We start from the raw sequence: 24,830 nt of genomic DNA, 5'->3' as shown, positions 1-24,830 counted from the left end.
CAGCAATTGATTTTGTTAATAGTTGTTTCTTCACTTTGAAAGATGTTCTTTTACTGTTGATTGATGGCCTTATTAGGGACTACACCAGAGCAGGATGATATTTTTCTCCCTACAAGTAACCTTAAAAACTAAATATCCAGTGTAGACACAACTGCTCATTCCCTCAGATTCACTGGGGAATGTATGCCCCAGCAGTCCTGAGTAAAATTGTTAAATAAACCAAACTGAGAAAACTTAACCCCAAGCTTAATCGAGCAAATTGCTGGTCTCGGTGTATATCTGGCAATTGGTTAACTTTAGTTGTGATACGTATCATAAGCTACACAATGTCTAAGAAGGGAGAAATGAGCTGATACCAGTCAATTTTTAAAAAAGTAAATAGTTTATTTTTAACAGCCATCTACATAATGTTTACTGTCTTCCTGGTTGTAAGGACATCACACATTTAATTCATTTAGTCCTCATCACAACCCCATGCCAAAGGTACCAAGGTTACCCCCATTTTGCAGGTTAGGAAAATGAGGCACAGAGAAGTGATTTGTCCAGGTCACTGTTGAATGACTTTTGTTGGGGCTCCTTGTTAGGCTCCCCATTGTCAGTCTGCAGGATCTGATTCCTGTGCTGGCTCATGATTCAGTTTTGTTCCTGGAATTTGTCTATGTTCTAACCTCCTTGGCTATGTGCTTCTGGTTTCTGACACAACCTTGCCCTCAGGCTTTGGTCTTCTGGCTCCCCCAGTGAAACGGGCCTTACCTCACCTATAGCCTTTTAGGTTGTTTGGAAAAGACCTGCTCACGTTATATGAAATGGCAGGGGCTTGTAGGGATTACCAAAACGTGAGAAAGCACCAAAACCCATCTTAGCTGCTGCAGGTTTAGGCTGAGTCCCAGGGATTCCGAGGCCAGACGGTACTGACAGCTGGTATGAGGGAAAACTGTCAACAGCTCATTGTTAAACAAGATACAACAGCTCCCCAAGTGATTCAGTCATCTTATTGTTACCTCAGAACAGGCATCCATTAATCCCTGCTGCTTTTGGACTAAGGGCATTTTATCACCTTCCCACACAAAGAGTGGACTTTGGGACCAAATCACTTCTCTGGTAGTTGACTTCCTTCACTAGAATCCATAGCTGCTTTTGACCTGGTTTTTGAACCAATTCCTGGTTCCTTCAGTCATGACTAGAGTGAGAGGCTTTGCAACTTTACAACGACCCACCGATGAGTTTTCCTCTGAGGGGAGTGCTGGGCATAGAACGCTGGGTCAGAGGTTCATACACTCCCGTACGATGCAGATCTCCACAGCCTCACGTTGATTTCATTGCACAGTTGGCTCCTCCAAAACAAAGGACCGAGTTTGGTGCCTGGTCACATAGTCTCTATGGTTCCAATGGATTTTTGGAATCTCTCCTCATGATTGTAACAATCCTGTGATGATACTTCCATTTATACTTCTACCCAAACTCCAAATTTCCTGGGTCCACACCAACCTCACCATCATCTTCCCCCAGACCTACTCTTCCTCCCGTATGACCTATCTAGGCAAATAGCATCACCATTTTTCTAGCAGAGAAGGGAGAGAAACTTTTAGGTTAATTATTTTCAATGTTTATTCAGCATTCCCTCCATCTTCTAAATATCTGTCAATCCAGGCCCTCCTGCTCTACTCCCACTGTCTTCTCCATAGTTCATGTCACCATACTTTCTAGCCTGTGATTACAGTAGCCTCTTAAATACCTCAGTCTTGGCTCTTCCAAGAGTTACTTTTCCTCAAACAAAAATATTTGAGGAAAACATTGCTAATGAAAATGGTTGATGCATCTCTAGAATTTTAGTTATTTTAGGCTTGTACATAACAATTCTTCAAGGTCTGGCCTTACATGGCTTTTCTGGACCCTTCTCCTGCTGTTCTTCCTCCTGCCCTCTTTGTTCCAGCCCCGTGGAGCCCTGTGGAGCCATTTGCTGTGAGGATAGCATTCCATGCCTGCCCTTAGGGCCTTCACAAATGTTTTTTCCCTTCCTGGAACGTGTTCTCTAACTTCTGGGTCTCCTTCACCTTGATACCTTCTCATCAGAGGGTAAGGCACTCATCTCAGGCACAAAATCCAAGGAGGTGACAATAAATGCAGTGATCAAGATCAATAATACATTAATGCAATAGTTTAAAAAATCCATAATAAACAAAATATTCAAACTTGAAATAAAGACAGAAATTGATCCTGCATTTCCACGACCCTGCCTTACTCACCTCACCCAAATGGCAGCCCCTGTTCCAATAAAACTTTATACAAATAAGCAGTCAACCTGCAGGCTGCAGTTTGCCAATTCAACTTTTTAAAGCATTGCATTAAAATATTATTTCTATTAGTTATTGAGTATTTTGGCCCCCTTTAAATTTTGTGCCTGAGGCGAGTGCCTCACTGTATCACCCTAGGCCTGGCCCTGTTGTAGACACTGTTTCCCATCAAGATTCAGCTCAAGCAACACTTCACTTAGGAAACCTGTCCCCCCGCAATCTGATGTGCTCCTAGAACATACCTCTGTTAGAGCATTTTCTATGCTACGTGTAATTGTTAGCTTACTTGTCTGCCTCCCAGCTAATTGGTATGTTCTTTAAGTGCATAAACACTTGTCTATGTTGGATTACCTCCCCAATTTAGCAATAATAACAGCTATTTTTTATTGTTGAGCACCTTATATGTATCATACACTGCACTAAGCACTTTGAAATTTCACCTCTAATCCTTACAATGCATAGGGTAGGATTCTTACTCTCATTCAGTAATTTGGGAAATGAAACACAGTGATTAACTAATACGCAGCTAATAATTGATGGAGCCAGCTTCCAAACTGCCCGCCTCCAGATCTCATGTATTTCCCATTAAACAATTTTGCTCAGTGTATCTATTCAGAGGAGCAACAGCTTAAAGGTTCTACAGATGATGGGGGCTTGCAGACACTTCTCAAGGTCTGTGTCCTCAAAATTTTACCCCAGAAAATTTTTGTGCCATAATGGAGCTGATTGTCTAAGAGTAAGATGGTGTCGCTGCCCAGTGGGGACAGTCCTCCTCACCCTGATCTGGCAAGCCCCTAAAGAAGGTTGTCAGATGATGGAGGCCACTTTGAAGGCACATGGGGGCAGGAGCTACAGTGTGTGAGCCGAAATGCAGGTTTGCCCAGGGAGCAGCAGCCCAGCAGCTTTCACTTTGGTTATTTTTTTCATTGCTCTTGAGAAACTCTTTTTTTAATCACCAAAGTCAAATATTCTCGTTTGAAAAACTTAGCAAATACATTTTGACAAAGGAAACCCCAGCAGGGGTTGACCCCACCACTCTGAGATAAATTCTGTGAACATTTGCTCCATGCCCATCTCAACATCTCTCTGTTGCTAAGCTTGGCGCTGCTGTCAGGATACTGGCTCTGCCCTTGTCCCCTCATCAGGACTGCTTGCTTCTCCTTCTTACCTGCAGTGTTTCAGCCTGAGACTTCCACTTGTATGACAGCAGCGCCTTTCTGTCCTGGGCACACTGCTAGGCTCTGTTTCTGCCAGCTTCCATGAAACAGGATGCAACAAGGATTTTGATGCACAATCACATTTTATTCTTTTGTGTGTGGGTATTGTGGTATGAAACAGGTACTATTAAGAGGATCTAACATGTTAAGATTTCATATAGTTCAGGCAATTTCACCATGTTGAAAAGCACTCAGTGACCCCACTGGGGGTGCTGGGGCAGCTCAGATACTATGATTTAAGCAATTTCTCCTCCTCTCCCCTCTCTTGTGCTTCTAAGGTAGGCCCTACTCTCAGCCTGTTCTTAGCCTGTGTAAGTTCAGATCACTATCTCACATTCTCCATGTCTTCATTTTACCTGTTGTCCACAGGTTCTGACCTTCCTCCACCCCTCAGTTTTCTGTCACCTACCTCTCTTTTCTCCTTTTTGATAATTTTCTATTTCCATCCTATGGTACCACATCTACACATCTCTGCCTAGCTAATTATGCCCAGTTCCTCTCCCTTTCCCTTGTTCTATACTCCATCATCTCTTGGTCTATTCCCCAACCTCTAATTCCTCTGTAGGCCTCCAATTAGCTTAATTGAATGTAGGTCACTTATGCTTTAGAATACCATCTTCATAGTACACACATTCATTTTCAAAGCAACACAAAGAGATTTTTGCCACTTCCAAAAATAACTAAGACTGCTCCTCACACACATTTAAAATTCAACCTAGACAACTCTAACCTTCTTGCATAATCATCTTTTTATGGAGATGAGTTTTTTTATGCTACTCATACTCCTATTTGTGACTGGTAAGGTTGGTTTGGTTTCTTATAGCTCATGCTTTCATGCCACCTGAATTGTGGACATAAATTAGAGGAAATGTCTGACTTCTAAAAGTAACATAGCTTTTGGATGAATAATAATAGCTAACCCTTAAATTAACACCTACTATGCACCACATCACTGTAAGTGCTTTTTATATATATGTTCGTTCAATTCACACAACCACCCTGGGAAGTAGGTACTATTATTATCCCCACTTTACAGCTGAAACAATTGAAAAATTAATCGGAGTAAATTACATTTAGGAAAAGATTTCAAAATTGATGACAGTGGAGAATGGTAGTAGTATCTTAACGTGAAATTGTGTCTCTGTGTGTGTGTATGTGTGTGTATAAATGTGAGCAAAACTGTATTTCTATATCCATGGCTGTGACATACTTGTTCTCTTGGAAAATGGTGTAACAACTTTTCTTATTTCACAAACAGGAGACGAGAGAGATGGGTAATCTAACAGAGTAATTAGTTTAAAATCAATTTATTTAAAAATCAGGCTTTTAAATACCTTCTTCCGCTGATGTTTAACTATGACTACATTTTACATTTGGGATTTCACTGTGACAAAATAATGAAAACACTTACTAAACAGCCTGGCCTTCTCTTGCTACGAGATCTTCGACATGAGCTCAGTGAAGACCTGGGTTCCAGATTTCAGTATCTTGAGGATGGCTGAGTTAGTTTGGTCCTTATTTCCCTTTCTAGCTGTATTATATTGTGTTCTGTGATATTTTTTTTTCCTCTCTGGAGGGTTGATTTTTTTCCCCCTGATCGATGGAAAGGAAGATGAGCAAACACTTCAGTTCTAAGAATTCTCATCGTTCAACATAAATCAGGAGTTATTCATGTCAACAAACTTAGGAGATTATTTAGCAAGACCCTTGACAACAAGCCTTTCAATCTATTTTAAAGTAATATTATAAATGTAGGACACAATACTTGCTTGTCGAATAATGAATTGAAATTGAAGTCAGCTGGGTTAATGTCACTAGCATGATTTGGCATCAACACCTACACAGAACTTACAATAGCAGGGCTTTGCCTTTTAAAATCACTTTCTTAGGCTTTATTTTGAAGTTATCAAGACAGTTCTATTACGGGCAGCCTTCCGAGAAAAATGACACCCTAAAGCAAGTGACTTGTAATACCAAGAAACAAATGAGCACTGTGAGGTTTGCAAAAAAGGAGAGAGTGGCATGAGATCACCCTTCATGCTAAAAATAATTGGGGGGAGAAAAATAACTCTGTATCTTACATGACAACTTTGTTCTTCACTAGACTGCTTTGAATCAGAACAGGAAGCCTGCTCTATTAAGGTTTATGGCTTGGCAGTTACGTGCAAAGTCATGATGTGAAATAAAACATGGGTATTTTCAGTTAAAATTTTTCTAAAGAAGCCATGATGCAACTGGGGAGTTTCACTAACATTGACTCAGCACCTGGATCCATGTGTTTCCTAGCCTCTGGTCCTATTTTGAGGCAGAACACTCAGCTTTAACATACTTCATGCCACTCCTTTTAGGCTCTGTCCCATCTACAGCAAAACTGCTCAGGAGATGAAAACACAAAAGAGGCTTGGTGAGCTCCCAGGAGCTGCAAGCCTCAGACTAGGCTCAGGTACGAAGCAGAGCTAATGGGCTTCCCTCTCTCCACTCCTGAGTTTTCTTAGTAGTAATGACTCCATTCAAAAGTACCTGAACCAGTAAATGATAATGGAGAATTATTTAAGGGCCAGGACTAACCACTGGATCACTCTTTCACCTTCCATCATCGGTTTCATTTTTTCATTATATAATATTTATATATGAATAAAAGGGAATGAGGTCTATTCTGCCTTCAATGAACCTGTAATCTAAAGGGAAAGGCTGACCCCTGTATTATGACTCTACTGCAGCAACATAAATAAAATTCTAGGGGACATTCTACTAGTGCAGAGGAGGGCACATCCCCCCAGGGAGGTGTGTGGGGTTCAGAGGAGTGTTTGGTATGGGAAGGATTCTTGGAGATGGATAGGTGTTTCCCTGATGGAACGAGACTTTAGTGTAGCATGGAGGAAGAACTGCCCATGCAGTTGTGTGTTTCAGAAACTAGATAAGAGATTATGGAGTGTGTGTGAGAAACCACAAACCGTTCCTGTTGCTGCAATGTCAATGTGGGAAGGGGGTATGGAAGTTATGAAGCAGAGACCTGCTCATGCAGAGGCTCCTGGATGTTGTGCTAAGGGACCTAGATCTTGTTTTACAGGAGGAAGCGGAAGCTTTGAAGGGTTTGATGCAGGAAAGAACATGAGTAGGTTTCATTTTTGGTAAACCACAGTGGTAGCTGTGTACGGGATCAATTTGAGAGGATCAAGTCTGAAAGCAAGAAACCAGTTGGAGATCTGGAATCATCTGGAGATCTTAGAAAAAGTCACTGAGTTTCAGTTTTGTTATACTCCTAAGAAAACATTGCAAGGAGGAAGTGTAAGGCAGGGCTCTGGAGTCAGGTGGCCTGGTCTGGCCCACTGCTATGTGACCCCAGGCAAGTTATTCATCTCCAAGTCTCATTTTCTTCATGTGTAAAGTGGGGATAACGATAAAGATCTCTTATCAATTACTATGAAAATTAAACAAGGTAATCAATGCAAATTGCATAGCACACTGTCTAGTATTATACAGTACTCTATAAATGTTAGTTATAATAATCACTTAATAAAAAGAAAAATGAAAAATAGGTAAGGTGGTGAAGAATATCAATGATATATCCAGACAATCTAACCACTTTTGCCAACCTAAAACCATAAATATATATTTTTATTCAAGGCAAGGATGCAGGGAAAAACTCCAACAGAATAGAAGAGTAAAGGGAATTTAGATGTTTTCTGCAAAAGACAAAATCCTAGACTTATTCACATGCATCCCAGTTTTCAGGATGCAAAGATATATAGTTGGCATGGCCTTGTGTTAAGTTAGATACAGAAAAAAAAAAAAAATCAAAGAATGGCATCAGTATTTCTGTAGTGCATTCACTGATGATGAGAAATATTTGATATCATCAGTAACTACAGATTCTATCAACACTGGAAAGGCTTCACTGCCCAGAGGTGTTTAACAAAATCTAAGTTCTTTCTGTCTGGCTTCATCAAATTTCACAGTATCTTTCCTTGTCTGTCTGATGATAATGGAGATAAGTATGGCCTTGAGGAGTTCATTTTATTCAATTTATTTTTTACGTATTTAATTTTCTTATTTTTCGGTCTTTTCATGTATTTAAATTTTCTAATTTTATTTTTCTGAATTTAAAATTGAATTATTTACAAATGTTTCAAAATATAAAAAGTATTATTGAGAATTTAAAATAACATCAAAGGAAAATAATCACCCATATTTCCACAGAGCCCTAACTTAACTCTTTAATGACTGCCTTGGGCACCAGCCTATGAAATGCTTGGACTCAGAAGCCTTTTCTTGCTGTGGCTTCCCCTCTACCTTCCCTGCTCTCACATTTTCTTGCCCAAATCTGGTCTGTGCTAGCCTTGAAAATGGAACCTGGACAAGTACAGACTCCTTGGTTGAGCCAGTCCTTTAGTTGTGCTAAAGATGACTAAAATTATAGGCCAAGTTTTACCAGGAAGCACTTCATTATTATTATAAAGATAATAGTTCTCTGTAATTCTGCAGTTCCTCTGCAGTCTATTTTTAATGCAAGCAATTAACACAAAAAAAATAGTTGCAAGGAAAAATACTCATTTTTTACAGATTTATAGACTGAGACAATCTAAATCCATGAAAGAAAGTAAAAAATAGCCAGAAAACCAGGTCAGAATACATTTTTTGCTGGACATTTTCAGATGTTAGGACAAACCTAGCAGGAAATATTACTTTAAAAACTGAAGTATTAAAAACAAAATTATAAAGCTCATAGATGGTAACATAGAAGAAAGTCAGGGTGAACTTGGTTTGGCTGTGACTTTTTAGATACAACACTGGAAGCACAATCTATTTTAAAAAATGGTAAGTTGGGCTTCGTTAAAATGAAAAGCTACCGCTTTGCAAAAGGCACTGTTTGGAGAATGAGAAGAAAGCCCACAGACAGGGAAAGCACTTTTGCAAAAGACAAGAGTCTGATAATAATAATTATTATGTCTGATAATAAACTTTTATGTAAAGTATACAAAGAACTCTTAAAATACAACAATAAGAAAATAGACAACCCAAGTAAAAATGGGCCAAAAACCAGAACCTCACCAAAGAAGAAATACAGATGGCAAATAGAGTATAAAAAGATGATCAATACCATATGTCATTAAGAATTGCAAAGTAAAACAGCAATGGTATACTACTACACACCTATTAGAATGTCCAAAATCCACAACGCTGACAACACCAAATGCTGGTGAAGATGTGGAACAAAGGAACTCTCACTCACTGCTGGTAGGCATGCAAAATGGTGTACAGCCACTTTGGAAAACAGTTTGGCAGTTTCTTAAAAAACTGAACCACTCTTATCATACAGTCATGCTTCTTGGCATTTACCCAAATGAATTGAAAGCCTACATCCACACAAAAACCTGCCTAAGGATGTTTATAGCAACTTCTTTCACAATTGCCAAAACTCGAACAATCCGGTTGTCCTTCAATAGGTGAATATATGTATAAACTGCTATAGCCATACAATGGAATATTATTCAGTGCTAAAAAGAAATGAGCTATCAGGTCACAAAAAGATATAAAGGAAACTTAATTGCATATTGCTAAGTGAAAGAAGCCAGTCTGAAAAGGTTCCATACTGTATAATTCCAACTACATGACATTCCAGAAAAGGCAAAACATTGGAGACAGTAAAAAGTTCAGTGGCTGCCAGAGGATAAGGGGAGGGAGAGGTGTATAGGTAGAGCACAGAGGATACTCAGGGCGGTAAAACTCTAGGATACTGTAATTGTGGGTACATGCCATTATACATTCATCAAAACCCACTGAATGTACAACACTAAGAGCGAAACCTAATGTAAACTATGGGCTTTAGTTAATAATAATGTACAGGCATATCTCAGAGATTTTGTGGGTTCAGTTCCAGACCACTACAATAAAGCAAATATTGCAATAAAGTGAGTCTCACAATTTTTTTGGTTTTCCAGTGCATCTAAAAGTTATATTTATACTGTACTGTAATGTATTGTATACAATAGCATTATGTGTAAAAAACAAAACAAAACAAAACCAATGTACATACCTTAGTTAAAAATATTTTATTGCTAAAAAATACTAACCATCATCTGAGCCTTTAGCAGTCATAATCTTTTTGCTGATAAAGGGTTTTGCCTTGATGTTGATGGCTGCTGACTGATCAGGGTGGCGGGTGGTGAAAGCTGCGTGGCCGTGGCAGTTTCTTAAAATAAGACAACAGTGAAGTCTGCCACATTGATTGACTCTTCCTTTCAAAAACAATTTCTCTGTAGCATGCAATGCTATTTGATAGTATTTTAACCACAGTAGAACTTCTTCTAAATTTGGAGTCAAGCCTCCCAAACCCTGCCTCTACTTTATTAACTTAGTTTATGTAATATTCTCAATTCTTTGTTGTCATTTCAATGATCTTCACAGTGTCTTCACCAGGAGTAGATTCCATCTCAAGAAACCATTTTCTTTGTTCATCCATAAAAGGCAACTCCTCATCCATTAAACTTTTATCATGAGATTGTAGCAATTCAGTCACATCTTCAGGCACCACTTCTAATTCTAGTTCTCCTGCTATTTCCACCACATCTGCAGTGACTTCCTCCACTGAAGTCATGAATCTTTCAAAGTCATCCATGAAGGTTGGAATCAACTTCTTCCAAACTCCTGTGAATGTTGATATTTTGACCTCTTCCCATGAATCACAAATATTCCTCATGACACCTACAATGGTAAATCCTTTCCAGAAGGATCTGTCAGATCTTTCAGAGGAATCACTATCTATGGCAGCTTTAGCTTTATGAAATGTATTTCTTAAAGAATAAGATTTGAAAGCCAAAATTATTCCTCGATCCATTAGCTTCAGAACAGATGTTGCGTTAGCAGGCATGAAAACAGCATGAATCTCATTTTACACCCCCATCAGAGCTCTTGTGTGACGAGGTGCATTGTCAGTGAGCAGTATTATTTTGAAAGGAATCTTTTTTTCTGAACAGTGGGCTTAAAATATTCAGTAATCCTTGTTGTAAATAGATGTGCTGTCATCTAGGCTTTGATGTTCCCTTTATAGAGCACAGGCACATAGATTAAGCATAATTCTGAAGTGCCCTAGGATTTTCAGAATGGTAAATGAGCACTGGCTTCAACTTAGTCACCAGCTGCTTTAGCCCCTAACAAGAGAGTCAGCTTGTCCTTTGAAGCTTTGAAGCCAGGCATTGACTTCTTCTCTCTAGCTATGAAAGTCTTAGATGGCATCTTCTTCCAATAGAACATTGTTTCATTTACATTGAAAATCTGTTGTTTAGTATAGCCATCTTCATGAATTATCTAGTTAGATCTTCTGGGTAACTTGCTGCAGCTTCTACATCAGAACTTGCTCTTTCATCTTGCACGTTTGTGTTATGGAGATGGTTTCTTTTCTTAAGCTTTGTGAATCGAACTCTGCTAGCTTCCAACTTTTCTTCTGCAGCTTCCTCACCTCTCTCCACCTTGATAGAATTGAAGAGAGTTAGGGCCATGCTCTGGATGAGGCTTTGGCTTGAGGGAATGCTGCTGCTGGTTTGCTCTTCTATCCAGACCACTAAAACTTTCTCCATATCAACCATAAGGCTGTTTCTCTTTCTTATCATTCATGTGTTCACTGGAGTAGCAACTTTAATCTCCTTTAAGAACTTTTCCTTTGCATTTATAACTTAGCTAACTGTTTGGTGCAAGAGACCTAGTTTTCGGCCTATCTTGGCTTTAGGCATGCCTTCCTCAATGAGCTTAATCATTTCTAGCTTTTGATTTAAAGTGAGAGACATGTGATTCTTCCTTTCACTTTAATATTTAGAGGTCATTGTAGGGTTATTAACTGGCCTAATTTCAATATTGTTGTGTCTCAAGGAATAGGGAGGCCTGAGGAGAGGGAAAGGGACAGAGAATTGTTGGTCAGTGGAGCAGTCAGAACACACACATTTATCGGTTAAGTTCACTGTCTTATATGGATGCAATTCATGGCCCCCTGAACAGTTACAATAGTAACATCAACGATCACTGGTCACAGATTATAACAAACATAATAATAATTAAAAAGTTGGAAATATTGTGAGAATTACCAAAATGTGACACAGAGACACAAAGTGAACAAATGCTGATGGAAATAATGGAGTCAACAGACTCGCTTAATGCAGGGTTGCCACAAACCTTCAACTTATAAAAAAACACAGTATCTGTGAAGCACAGTAGAGTGAAGTGCAATAAAATGAAGTATGCCTGTATCAATATCGGCTCATCAATTGTAACAAATGTACCACACTAATACAAGAAAGTTAGAGGGAGGTGAGAAGTAAATGGGAACTCTTATTTTTTGCTGATTTTTTTCTTCAAACCTAAAATTGCTCAAAAAATAAAGTCCATTAATTTAAAGAAATCATGTATTTTTCTTACTTTAAACACGTATCTAGGGATTGCCCAAATTTCCATGTGGAAATCTGCACTGGCAGATTTTATGCACTGGCACAGCCTAAATAAGGATGTTTGGTGTCTAGGCATTTTACAATGGCATCCTTAAGGAGAAGTTTGTGGGAGAAAAAGTTGAGTAAGGTTTGTAGGTATCACCTTGGTCAACAGGTCAGTGATAGCACTAGTTAGACACACATATTTAGTGATTTCATACAGATAGAGAGACAAATAACTCCATGCTTTAGTTCACCAAGATCCTGGAGTTTGTGATAGGTAAGTCAGAACCATGAAGTCTGTTTGTTCTATGATCTCTGTCTCTGGTTAAAAGATAAATTTGTATACCCATATATACTCTACTTCCCCTCACCAAGTTAGGGGGAGCCAGGCAGGATAGAAGAGAATGTTAGGCATAAGACTGAACTAATGCTGAGCAAGGAAAGGGGCATGTAAAGTTTAGGACTAGAGAAAACCATACATTGTTTTCTTGTTCATTATCATGTCTTTTAACTTTAAAACAAAAATTCATGTACAAGAAGTTGTAATGTTGTAATACGGACCATAATGGAGATATTTACAAATCCTGTAATGATTCAGGGCGTGAACTTTGAAATTAGACCCTGCTTCTAATCTCCACTCTGCCACTGTCTACTGACCTCAAACAAATTGCTTAACATCCTTTAAGCCTCAGGTTCTTCGCCTGGAGAAAGTTTATAGCAATATTTACCTAAGAGGATCATTGTGAGAAGCAAATGTGTTATTTCTTTTTTACCCCCAGCTTTACTGAGATTTAATTGACAAATAAAATTTTAATATACTTAAAGTGTACAATGTGATGATTTAATATACATATACATTGTGAAAGGATTCCCACCACCAAGTTAATTATGTTAATTCATCACCACATATTTAACTCTTTTTTTTATGAGAATACAATTCTACTCTCTTAGCAAATTTCAGTTGTACAATACAGTATTATAAACTATAGTCACCATGTTATACATTACATTCTAAGACTTTATTCATCTTATTACTGAAAGTTTGTACCCTTTGACCAGTCTCTCCCTGTGTCCCAAATCCCCCAGCCCCTGGCAATGATCATTCTCCTCTCTGTTTCTATAAGTTTGACCTTCTTTTGTTCCACATAAATATGATACCATAGGAGTACTTGTCTTTCTGTGTCTGGTTTATTTCACTTGCAAAATGGTCTGGGTTCTTTCATGTTGACCCAAATGGCAGGATTTCCTACTTTTTAAGGCTGAATCATATTCCTTAATGTACATATACTACATTTTCTTTTTCCTTTCATCAGTCAACTGACACATAGGTTGTTTCCCATATCTTGGCTACTGTGAATAATGCTGCAACGAACATGAGAGTGAAGATATGTCTTTGAGACAGTGGTTTTATTTCCTTCAGATATATACCCAGGAGTGGGATTGCTGAGTCATATGCTAGTCCTATTTTTAACTTCTTGAGGAAACTCCATACTGTTTTCCATAGTGACTGTAGCAATTTATATTCCCACTAACAGTATACAAGAATTCCATTCTCTACAGCTTTTCCAACAGTTGTCATCTTTTGACTCTTTGATAATAGCCATCCTTACAGGTGTCAGGTGATATCTCATGATTTTGATTTTCATTCTTCTAATGATTAGTGATGTTGAGTATCTTTTCATGTGCCTGTTGGCCATCTGTATGTTTTCTTTCAAAAATGCCTATTCAGGTCCTCTGCCCATTTTTAATTAGGTTGCTTGTTTTTGTTTTTTTGGGTTTTTTTATTTGATATTGAGTTGTATGAGTTCTTTATATATTTTTGATATTAACCCCTTATCAAACATATTGTTTGCAAATATCTTCTCCCGTTCAGTAAGTTGCCTTTTCATTTTGTTGATGGTTTCCTTCTCCATGCGAAAGATTTTAAGATTTATTAGGTCCCATTTGTTTGTTTTTGCTTTTGTTTCTTGCCTGAGGAGACAGATCCAATACAATATTCCTAAGACCAATGTCAAAGAGCATACTACCTAGGTTTGCTTTTGGGAGTTTTACAGTTTCAGGTCTCACTCCTAAATCTTTAGTCCAGTTTTGAGCTTGTTTTTTTTTGTTTTTTTTTTTTTTTGAGCTTGTTTTTAAAATAGTGTGAGAAAATGTTCAACTTTCATTCCTTTACAAGTAACAGTCCAGTTTTCCCAGCACTACTATTGAAGAGCCTGTCTTTTACCCATTGCATATTCTTGCCTTTTTTGTTATAGGTTAATTATCATATATGTGTTGGTTTATTTCTGGGCTCTCTATTCTGTTCCATTGATCTGTTGATCTATGTGTCTGATTTTGTGCCTGTACCGTATTGTTTTGATTGCTGTACTTTTGTAATATAGTCTGAAGTCAGGGAGTGTGATACCTTTAGCTTTGTTCTTTTTTCTCAGTATTGTTATGGCTATTTGGGATCTTTTGTTGTGCCATATAAATTTTAGAATTATTTTTTCTAGTTTTATGAGAAATGTCATGGGTATTTGATAAAGATTACATTAGATTGCTTTGGCTGGTATGGGCATTTTAACAATATTAATTCTTCCAATTCATGAACACAGGATATCTTTCCATTTATTTTATCATCTTCAGCTTCCTTCATCAATGTCTCACAGTTTTAAGCATACAGGTCTTTCACTCCTTGGTTAAATTTATTCCTAGGTAGTTTATTCTTTTTGATTCAGTTTTAAAAGGGATTTTTTTTTGATTTCTATTTGTGATATTTTATTATTAGTGTATAGTAATGCAACAGATTTCTGTAAATTAATCTTGTATCCTTCAATTTTACTGAATACATTTATTAGTTCTAATAGTTTTTGGTGGAAAATCTAGGGTTTTCTATATATAGTATCATGTTATCTATAAATAGTGACGATTTTACTTCTTCCCTTCTAAGCTGGATGTATTTATTTATTTAACTTGTCTGATTGCTGTGGCTAGGATTTCCAATGCTATTTTAAATAGAAGTGATAAGAATGCACATCCTTGTCTTGTGCCTGACCTTAGAAAAAAAGTTTTTAGCTTTTCACCATTGAGTATAATGCTAGCTGTAGATTTGTCATAAAATGCCATTATTATTTTGAGGTATATTCCCTCTATACCAACTCTTGGAGAGTTTTTATCATGAATGGATGTTGAATTTTGTCAAATGCTTTTTTGCATCTATTGAGATGATTATGTGATGTTTACCCTTTGTTTTGATAATGTGGTGTATAACATTGATTGATTTGTGGATATTGAACCATCCTTTTATTTTTTTGGCTGCATTGGGTCTTCATTGCTGCGAGCAGGGGTTTTCTCTAGTTGTGGCTAGCGGGGGCTACTCTTTGTTGCGGCGCATGGGCTTCTCATTGCGGTGGCTTCTCTTGTTGTGGAACCCAGGCTCTAGGCACACAGGCTTCAGTAGTTGCAGCACGTGGGCTCAGTAGTTGCAGCATGCGGGCCCTAGAGTGCACAGGCTTCAGTAGTTGTGGTGACTGGACTCAGTAGTTGTGGCGCACAGGCTCTAGGTTGTGTGGGCTTCAGTAATTTTGGCACACGGGCTCAGTAGTTGTGGCTCACGGGCTCTAGAGCACAGGCTCAGTAGTGGTGGTGCACTGCCTTAGTTGCTCTGTGGCATATGGGATCTTTCCAGGCCAGGGATCAAACCCATGTCCCCTGCATTGGCAGGTAGATTCTTAACCATTGCACCGCCAGAGAAGTCCCTGAACCATCCTTGTACCCTTGGAATAAATACCACTTGATCAGGTTGTATAATTCTTTTTATGTATTGTTGAGATCAGTTTGCTAATATTTTATTGAGGATTTTTGCATCTATGTTTGTCAGTGTTATTGGCCTATAATTTTCTTTTTTTATAGTGTCTTATTCTTGTTTTGGTATCCAGGTAATGCTGGCTTCATAGGATTAGTATTCTTTCCTCTTCAATTGTTTTGGAATATTTATGAGAAGGATAAGTATTAATTCTTCTTTAAATGTTTGGTAGAATTCCCTTGTGAAGCCATCAGGCCATGGACTTTTGTGTTGGGGGAGTTTATTGATTACTGATTCAATTTCAATACAAGTAAGTGGTCTGTTCAGATATCCTATCTGATTCAGTCTTGAAAGACTGTATATTTCTAGGAATTTATCCATTTCATCTAGGTTGTCCAATTTGTTGGCACATAACTATTCATAGTATTATGTTTGTATTTCTGTTATACTGGTTGTTATTTTTACTCCTTCATTTCTTATTTTATTTATTTGGGCCCTTTTTCTTCTTTTCTTTAAGCATCCAACTGAAGATTTTTCATTTTTACATAACTTTTCAAAAACTCAGCTCTTGGTTTCATTGATCTTTTCTATGGTTATTGTTGTTTTGGTTTCTATTTTATTTCCACTCTGACCTGTATTATTTCCTCCCTTCTGCTCACTTTGAACTTTTTGTTCTTCTTTTCTTAATTCCTTTATATTAAAAGTTAGGTTGTTTATATGCAGTGTTTTTTCTTGTTTTTTGAGGTAGGCCTGTATTACTATAAACTTCCCTTTTACAATCTTCCTTGATTTTGTTGCATCCCACACATTTTGGAAAGTTATGTTTTTCTTCATTCGTCTCAAGGCATTTTAAAATTTCCTCTTTCATTTCTTTGTTGACCCATTGTTTTTTTGTTTGTTTGGTTTTTTTGTACTATGTTGTTTAGTCTCCATGTTTGCATTTTTTCAGTTCTTTTTCTTGTAATTCTAGTTTCATGCTGTGGTGGTCAAAAAAGACATGTTATTTTTATTTTATTTATTTATTTTTTAAACATCTTTATTGGAGTATAATTGCTTTACAATGTTGTGTTAGTTTCTGCTGTGTAACAAAGTGAATCAGCTATATGTATACATATATCCCCATATCCCCTGCCTCTTAAGCCTCCTCCAACTCTTCTTCCCTATCCCACCCCTCTAAGTGGTCACAAAGCACTGAGCTGATCTCCCTGTGCTATGCAGCTGCTTCCCACTAGCTATCTATTTCACGACTGGTAGTGTATATTTGTCAGTGCTACTCTCTCACTTTGTCCCAGCTTCCCCTCCCCCGCCACCCCATGTCCTCAAGTCGATTTTCTATGTATGTGTCTTTATTCCTGTCCTGCCCCTAGGTTCATCAGAACCATATTTTTTTGTTTGTTTTAGATTCCATATATATATGTTAGCATATGGTATTTGTTTTTCTCTTTCAGACTTACTTCACTCTGTATGACAGACTCTAGGTCTATGCACCTCACTACAAATAACTAAATTTTGTTTCTTTTTATGGCTGAGTAACATTGCATTGTGTATATGTGCCACATTTTCTTTATCCATTCGTCTGTCGATAGACACTTAGGTTGCTTCCATGTCCTGGCTATTGTAAATAGAGCTGCAATGAACATTGTGGTATATGTCTCTTTTTGAATTATGGTTTTCTCAGGGTATATGCCCAGTAGTGGGATTGCTGGGTCATACGGTAGTTCTATTTTTAGTTTATTAGGCAACCTCCATACTGTTCTCCATAGTGACTGTATCAATTTACATTCCCACCAACAGTGCAACAGGGTTCCCTTTTCTCCACACCCTCTCCAGCATTTATTGTTTGTAGATTTTTTGATGATGGCCATTCTGACTGGTGTGAATTTTGTAGTTTTGATTTGCATTTCTCTAATGATTAGTGATGTTGGGCATTCTTTCATGTGTTTGTTGGCAATCTGTATATCTTCTTTGGAGAAATGTCTATTTAGGTCTTCTGCGCATTTTTGGATTGGGTTGTTTGTTTTTTTGATATTGAGCTGCATGAGCTGCTTGTATATTTTGGAGATTAATCTTTGTCAGTTGCTTTATTTGCAAATATTTTCTCCCATTTGGAGCGTTGTCTTTTCGTCTTGTTTATATTTTCCTTTGCTGTGCAAAACTTTTAAGTTTCATTAGGTCCCATTTGTTTATTTTTATTATTATTTCCATTTCTCTAGGAGGCGGGTCAAAAAGGATCTTGCTGTGATTTATGTCATAGAGTGTTCTGCCTATGTTTTCCTCCAAGAGTTTGATAGTGTCTGGCCTTACACTTACTTCATTTTCAGTTTATTTTTGTGCATGGTGTTAGGGAGTGTTCTAATTTCATTCTTTTACATGTAGCTGTCCAGTTTTCCCAGCACCACTTATTGAAGAGGCTGTCTTTTCTCCATTGTATATTCTTGCCTACTTTGTCAAAGATAAGGTGACCATATGTGTATGGGTTTATCTCTGGGCTTTCTATCTTGTTCCACTGATCTATATTTCTGTTTTTGTGGCAGTACCATACTGTATTGATTATTGTAGCTTTGTATTATAGTCTGAAGTCTGGGAGCCTAATTCCTCCAGCTCCATTTTTCTTTCTCAAGATTGCTTTGGCTATTTGGGGTCCTTTGTGTTTCCATAAAAATTAAAAAATTTTTTGCTCTAGTTCTGTGAAAAATGCCATTCATAGTTTGATAGGGATTGCATTGAATCTATAGATTGCTTTGGGTAGTATAGTCATTTTCACAATGATGATTCTTCCAATCCAAGAACATGGTATATCTCTCCATCTGTTTGTATCATCTTTGATTTCTTTCATCAGTGTCTTGTAGTTTTTTGCATGCAGGTCTTTTGTCTCCTTCAGTAGGTTTATTCCTAGGTATTTTATTCTTTCTGTTGCAGTGATAAATTGGAGTGTTTCCTTAATTTCTCTTTCAGATTTTTCATCGTTAGTGTATAGGAATGCAAGAGATTTCTGTGCATTAATTTTGTATCCTGCAACTTTACCAAATTCATTGATGAGCTCTACTAGTTTTCTGGTGGCATCTTTAGGATTCTCTATGTATAGTATCATGTCATCTGCAAAGAGTGACAGTTTTACTTCTTCTTTTCCAATTTGGATTCCTTTTATTTCTTTTTCTTCTCTGATTGCCGTGGCTAGGACTTCCAAAACTATGTTGAATAATAGTCGTGAGAGTGGACATCCTTGTCTTGTTCCTGATCTTAGAGGAAAGGCTTTCAGTTTTTCACCATTGAGAATGATGTTTGCTGTGGGTTTGTCATATATGGCTTTTATTATATTGAAGTAGGTTCCCTCTATGCCCACTTACTGAAGAGTTTTTATCATAAATGGGTGTTGAATTTTGTCAAACGCCTTTTCTGCATCTATTGAGTTGATCATATGGTTTTTATTCTTCAATTTGTTAATATGGCGTATCACATTGATTTATTAGCATATACTGAAGAATCCTTGCATCTCTGGGATAAATCCCACTTGACCATGGTGTATGATCCTTTTAATGTGTTGTTGGATTCTGTTTGCTAGTATTTTGTTGAGGATTTTTGCATCTATATTCATTAGTGATATTGGTCTGTAATTTTTTTTTTTTTTGTAGTATCTTTGTCTGGTTTTGGTATCAGGGTGATGGTGGCCTCATAGAATGAGTTTGGGAGTTTTCCTTCCTCTGCGATTTTTTGGAAGAGTTTGAGAAGGATGGGTGTTAGCTCTTCTCTAAATGTTTGATAGAATTCACCTGTGAAGCCATCTGGTCCTGGACTTTTGTTTGTTGGAAGTTTTAAAATCACAGTTTCAATTTCATTACTGTGATTGGTCTGTTCATATTTTCTCTTTCTTCCTGGTTCAGTCTTGGAAGGTTATACCTTTCTAAGAATTTGTCCATTTCTTCCAGGTTGTCCATTTTATTGGCATAAAGTTGCTTGTAGTAGTCTCTTAGGATGCTTTGTATTTCTGTCATGTCTGTTGTAACTTCTCCGTTTTCATTTCTTATTTTATTGATTTGAGTCCTCTCCCTCTTTTTCTTAATGAGTCTGGCTAATGGTGTATCAATTTTGTTTATCTTCTCCAAGAACAAGCTTTTAGTTTTATCGATCTTTGCTATTGTTTTCCTTGTTTCTATTTCATTTATTTCTGCTCTCATCTTTATGATTTCTTTCCATCTGTTAACTTTGGGTTTTGTTTGTTCTTCTTTCTCTAGTTCCTTTAGGTGTAACGTTAGGTTGTTTATTTGAGATTTTTCTTGTTTTTTGAGTTAGGCTTGCATAGCTATAAATTTCCCTCTTAGAACTGCTTTTGCTGCATCCCATAGGTTTTGGATCATTGTGTTTTCATTGTCATTTGTCTCTAGGTGTTTTTAGATTTCCTCTTTGATTTCTTCAGACATCTCTTAGTTATTTAGTAACGTATTGTTTAGCCTCCATATGTTTGTGTTATTTACGTTTTTTTCCCTGTAACTGATTTCTAATCTCATAGCGTTGTGGTCAGAAAAGATGCTTGATATGATTTCAATTTTCTTAAATTTACTGAGGCTTGATTTGTGACCCAAGATGTGATCTATCCTGGAGAACGTTCCGTGCGCACTTGAGAAGAAAGTGTAATCCACTGTTTTGGGATGGAATGCCCTATAAATATGAGTTAAATCTATCTGGTCTATTGTGTCATTTACAGCTTGTGTTTCCTTATTAATTTTCTGCTTGGATGATCTGTCCATTGGTGTAAGTGAGGTTTTAAAGTCCCCCACTATTTTTGTGTTACTGTCAATTTCCTCTTTTATAGGTGTTAGCAGTTGCCTTATGCATTGAAGTGCTCCTATGTTGGATGCACAAATATTTATAATTGTTATATCTTCTTCTTGGATTGATCCCTTGAGCATTGCGTAGTGTCCTTCCTTGTCTCTTGTAACATTCTTTATTTTAAAGTCTATTTTATTGGATATGAGTATTTGCACTCCAGCTTTCTTTTGATTTCCATTTGCATGGAACATCTTTTTCCAGACTCACTTTCAGTCTGTATGTGTCCCTAGGTCTGAAGTGGTTCTCTTGCAGACAGCATATATATGGGTCTTGTTTTTGTATACATTCAGCAAGCCTGTGTCTTTTGGTTGGAGCATTTAATCCATTCACATTTAAGGTAATTATCGATATGTATGTTCCTATGACCATTTTCTTAATTGCTTTGGGTTTTTTTTTTTTTGTAGGTCCTTTTCTTCTCTTGTGTTTCCCCTTAGAGAAGTTCCTTTAGCATTTGCTGTAGAGCTGGTTTGGTCATGCTGAATTCTCTTAGCTTTTGCTTGTCTGTAAAGTTTTTGATTTCTCCATCGAATCTGAATGAGATCCTTGCTGGGTAGAGTAATCTTGTTTGTAGATTCTTCCCTTTCATCACTTTAAATATGGCCTGCCACTCCCTTCTGGCTTGTAGAGTTTCTGCTGAGAAATCAGCTGTTAACCTTATGGGAGTTCCCTTGTATGTTATTTGTCATTTTTCCCTTCCTGCTTTCCATAATTTTTCTTTGTCTTTAATTTTTGCCAATTTGATTACTACATGTCTAGGCATGTTTCTCCTTGGGTTTTTCCTCTATGGGACTCTCTGCACTTCCTGGACTTCGGTGGCTCTTTCCTTTCCCATGTTAGGGAAGTTTTTGACTCTAATCTCTTCAAATATTTTCTCTGGTCCTTTCTCTCTCTCTTCTCCTTCTGGGAACCCTATAATGCGAATATTGTTGTGTTTAATGTTGTCCCAGAGGTCTCTTAGTCTGTCTTCATTTCTTTTCATTCTTTTCTCTTTATTCTGTTCCACAGCAGTGAATTCCACCATTCTGCCTTCCAGGTCACTTATCCGTTCTTCTGCCTCAGTTATTCTGCTCTTGAGTCCTTCTAGTGTATTTTTCGTTTCAGTTATTATATTGTTCATCCCTTTTTGTTTGTTCTTTAATTCTTCTAGATCTTTGTTAAACATTTGTTGCATCTTCTCGATCTTTGCCTCCATGCTTTTTCCGAGGTCCTGGATCATCTTCACTATTCTTCATTATTCTGAATTCTTTTTCTGAAAGATTGCCTATCTCCATTTCATTTAGTTGTTTTTCTGGGGTTTTATTTGTTTCTTCATCTGGTACATAGCCCTCTGCCTTTTCATCTTGTCTATCTTTCTGTGAATTTGTTTTTTTCTCTGCTGTGTTGAATGGAATGTCTTGTGGGTCTCTATTAAGTTCAGCAGGTCTAATGTGTCATTTAATGCCACTGTTTCCTTATTGATTTTCTCTCTGGGTGATCTGTCCTTTGATGTAAGTGGGGTATTAACGTTGCCTGCTATTATTGTATTATTATCAATTTCTCCCATTATGTCTGTTAATATTTGGTTAATATATGTAGGTGATCCTATTTTAGGGGTGTATATGTTTATAAATGTTATATCTTCTTCCTATATTCATCTCTTTATCATTATATAATGTGCTTCTTTATCTTTTGTTATAGATTTTATTTTATAATATTTGTCTGAGTATAGATACACCTGCTTTCTTGTTGTTGTCATTTGCATGGAATGCCTTTTTCCATCCTTTCTCTTTTAGTCTGTGTGTGTCTCTAGCTCTGAAGTAAATCTCTTGTAGGCAGCATAAAAATAGGTCTTATTTTTTATCCATTCAGCTACCCTGTGCCTTTTGTTTGGAACATTTAGTCCATTGACATTTAAAGTGATTATTGATAGGTATGTACTTATTGCCAGGTCAGACCCCAGGGCCAGTGTGCCCAATATGTGGTTCAAATGCCTCACTCCCCTGGGAAGATTGCTGAGCCCATGAAATACCCCTCTTCTTCTGTGTCCCATGCTAAAGGTGCAAATCCTTACCAGATCACTTCTCTTCCCTTCCTATCAGTCTCTGTGTGGATCTTTCTTTACAGCCTTGGTTGTAGAAGAGGCTTTCTGCTGGTCTCCAGGTTTTTTTTCAGTGAGAGTTGCTCCACATGTAGTTGTATTTTTGATGTGTTCATGTGGGTGTTGAGCTCAGCATCCTCCTACTCTATCATCTTGATCTCCACTCTCATATGACTTTTTTTTTTATACAAGATTTCCTTTGTTTGGAGATTCCAATAGTCATTTAAAATAATCAGCATTTTTACATGTTTAATGTTTATGATATACAGATGAGAGCCTTTTCAATTAAAAAAATCAGCCTTATTACTTATAATTTAAATACAATAAAATCCTGTGATTTTTAATGTCAAATTTGATGAATTTTAACAAATACACCTGTGTAATGACAACTACAACTAATCACAATGTATAGAACATTTCTTTTGCCCACAAGTTTTCTTATGCCCTTTTGTAGTAAATCTCCCTCCCTCATTCCAGGTCCCTGGCAATCAATGATCTGTTTTCTGTCACTCTAGATTTGCTTTTCACCATTTCATATAAGTGGAATCATACAGTATGCAGTCTTTTATGTCTGGTTTCTTTCATTGAGCATAAGGCTTTTGTGATTCACTCATCCATGTTATTGTGCATATAGTAGTACATTTCTTTTTATTGTGGAGTTTCATTTTATGAATATACCACACTTTGCTTATCCATTTACTAGTTGATTGATATTTGGGTTATTTCCAAATTTTTTTCTCCATGTTGCCATGTACATTTTGTGGACATGTCCATTTTTTTTCCTCTGGGTAAATATTTAGGTATAAATTTCTGTGATTTATTGGAGTTGCATGTATGCACTTTAGAAAGCTTCCAAGTAGTTTTTTAAAGTGTCTTTATCATTCTTGCCAACGCTTGGTGTTGTCAATCTATTTATTTTTGACATTTTTGTGGATATGTAGTGATATCTCATTGGGGTTTTAATTTGAATTTCCCTAAAAATGATGCTGGGTTTTTCCACAGGTACTTATCTGCTACATCTCTATGTCTTTGCTGAAATGTCTTTTAAAATATTTGCCTATCAAAACTTAATTTGTTTGTCTTTATTATTGAGAAATAAGGGTTTTTTATATTTTCTGTATACTAGTCCATTTTCATATAAATGAATTGCAGTATTTTCTCCAAATCTGGGGCTGTCTCTCCATTGTTGTAATATTATTTGAAGGGCACACATTTTAATTTAAATAAGTACATTTTACCAATTTTTTTAACATCTGTATTGGAGTATAATTGCTTTACAATGGTGTGTTAGTTTCTGCTTTATAACAAAGTGAATCAGCTATACATATACATATATCCCCATATCTCCTCCCTCTTGCGTCTCCCTCCCACCCTCCCTATCCTACCCCTCTAGGTGATCACAAAGCACTGAGCTGATCTCCCTGTGCTATGCGGCTGCTTCCCACTAGCTATTTATTTTACATTTGGTAGTATATATAAGTCCATGCCACTCTTTCACTTCGTCCCAGCTTACCTTTCCCCCTCCCTGTGTCCTCAAGTCCATTCTCTACAGCTGTCTTTATTCCTGTCCTGCCCCTAGGTTCTTCAGAACCTTTTTTTTTTTTTAGATTCCATATAAATGTGTTAGCATATGGTATTTGTTTTTCTCTTTCTGACTTACTTCACTCTGTATGACAGACTCTAGGTCCATCCACCTCACTACAAATAACTCAATTTCGTTTCTTTTTATGGCTGAGTAATATTCCATTGTATATATGTGCCACATTTTCTTTATCCATTCATCTGTCGATGGACACTTAGGTTGCTTCCATGTCCTGGCTATTGTAAATAGAGCTGCAATGAACATTGTGGTACATGACTCTTTTTGAGTTATGGTTTTCTCAGGGTATATGCCCAGTAGTGGGACTGCTGGGTCGTATGATAGTTCTATTTTTAGTTCTTTAAGGAACCTCCATACTGTTCTCCATAGTGGCTGTATCAAATTACATTCCCACCACACAATGCAAGAGGGTTCCCTTTTCTCCACACCCTCTCCAGCATTTATTGTTTGTAGATTTTTTGATGATGGCCATTCTGACTGGTGTGAGGTGATACCTCATTGTAGTTTTGATTTGCATTTCTCTAATGATTAGTGATGTTGAGCATTCGTTCATATGTTTGTTGGCAATCTGTATATCTGCTTTAGGGAAATGTTTATTTAGTCAATTTTTT

Source organism: Eschrichtius robustus, chromosome 13, assembly GCF_028021215.1.
Source record: "Eschrichtius robustus isolate mEscRob2 chromosome 13, mEscRob2.pri, whole genome shotgun sequence".
NCBI lineage: Eukaryota > Metazoa > Chordata > Mammalia > Artiodactyla > Eschrichtiidae > Eschrichtius > Eschrichtius robustus.
Note: the sequence above shows the minus strand (reverse complement) of the source record.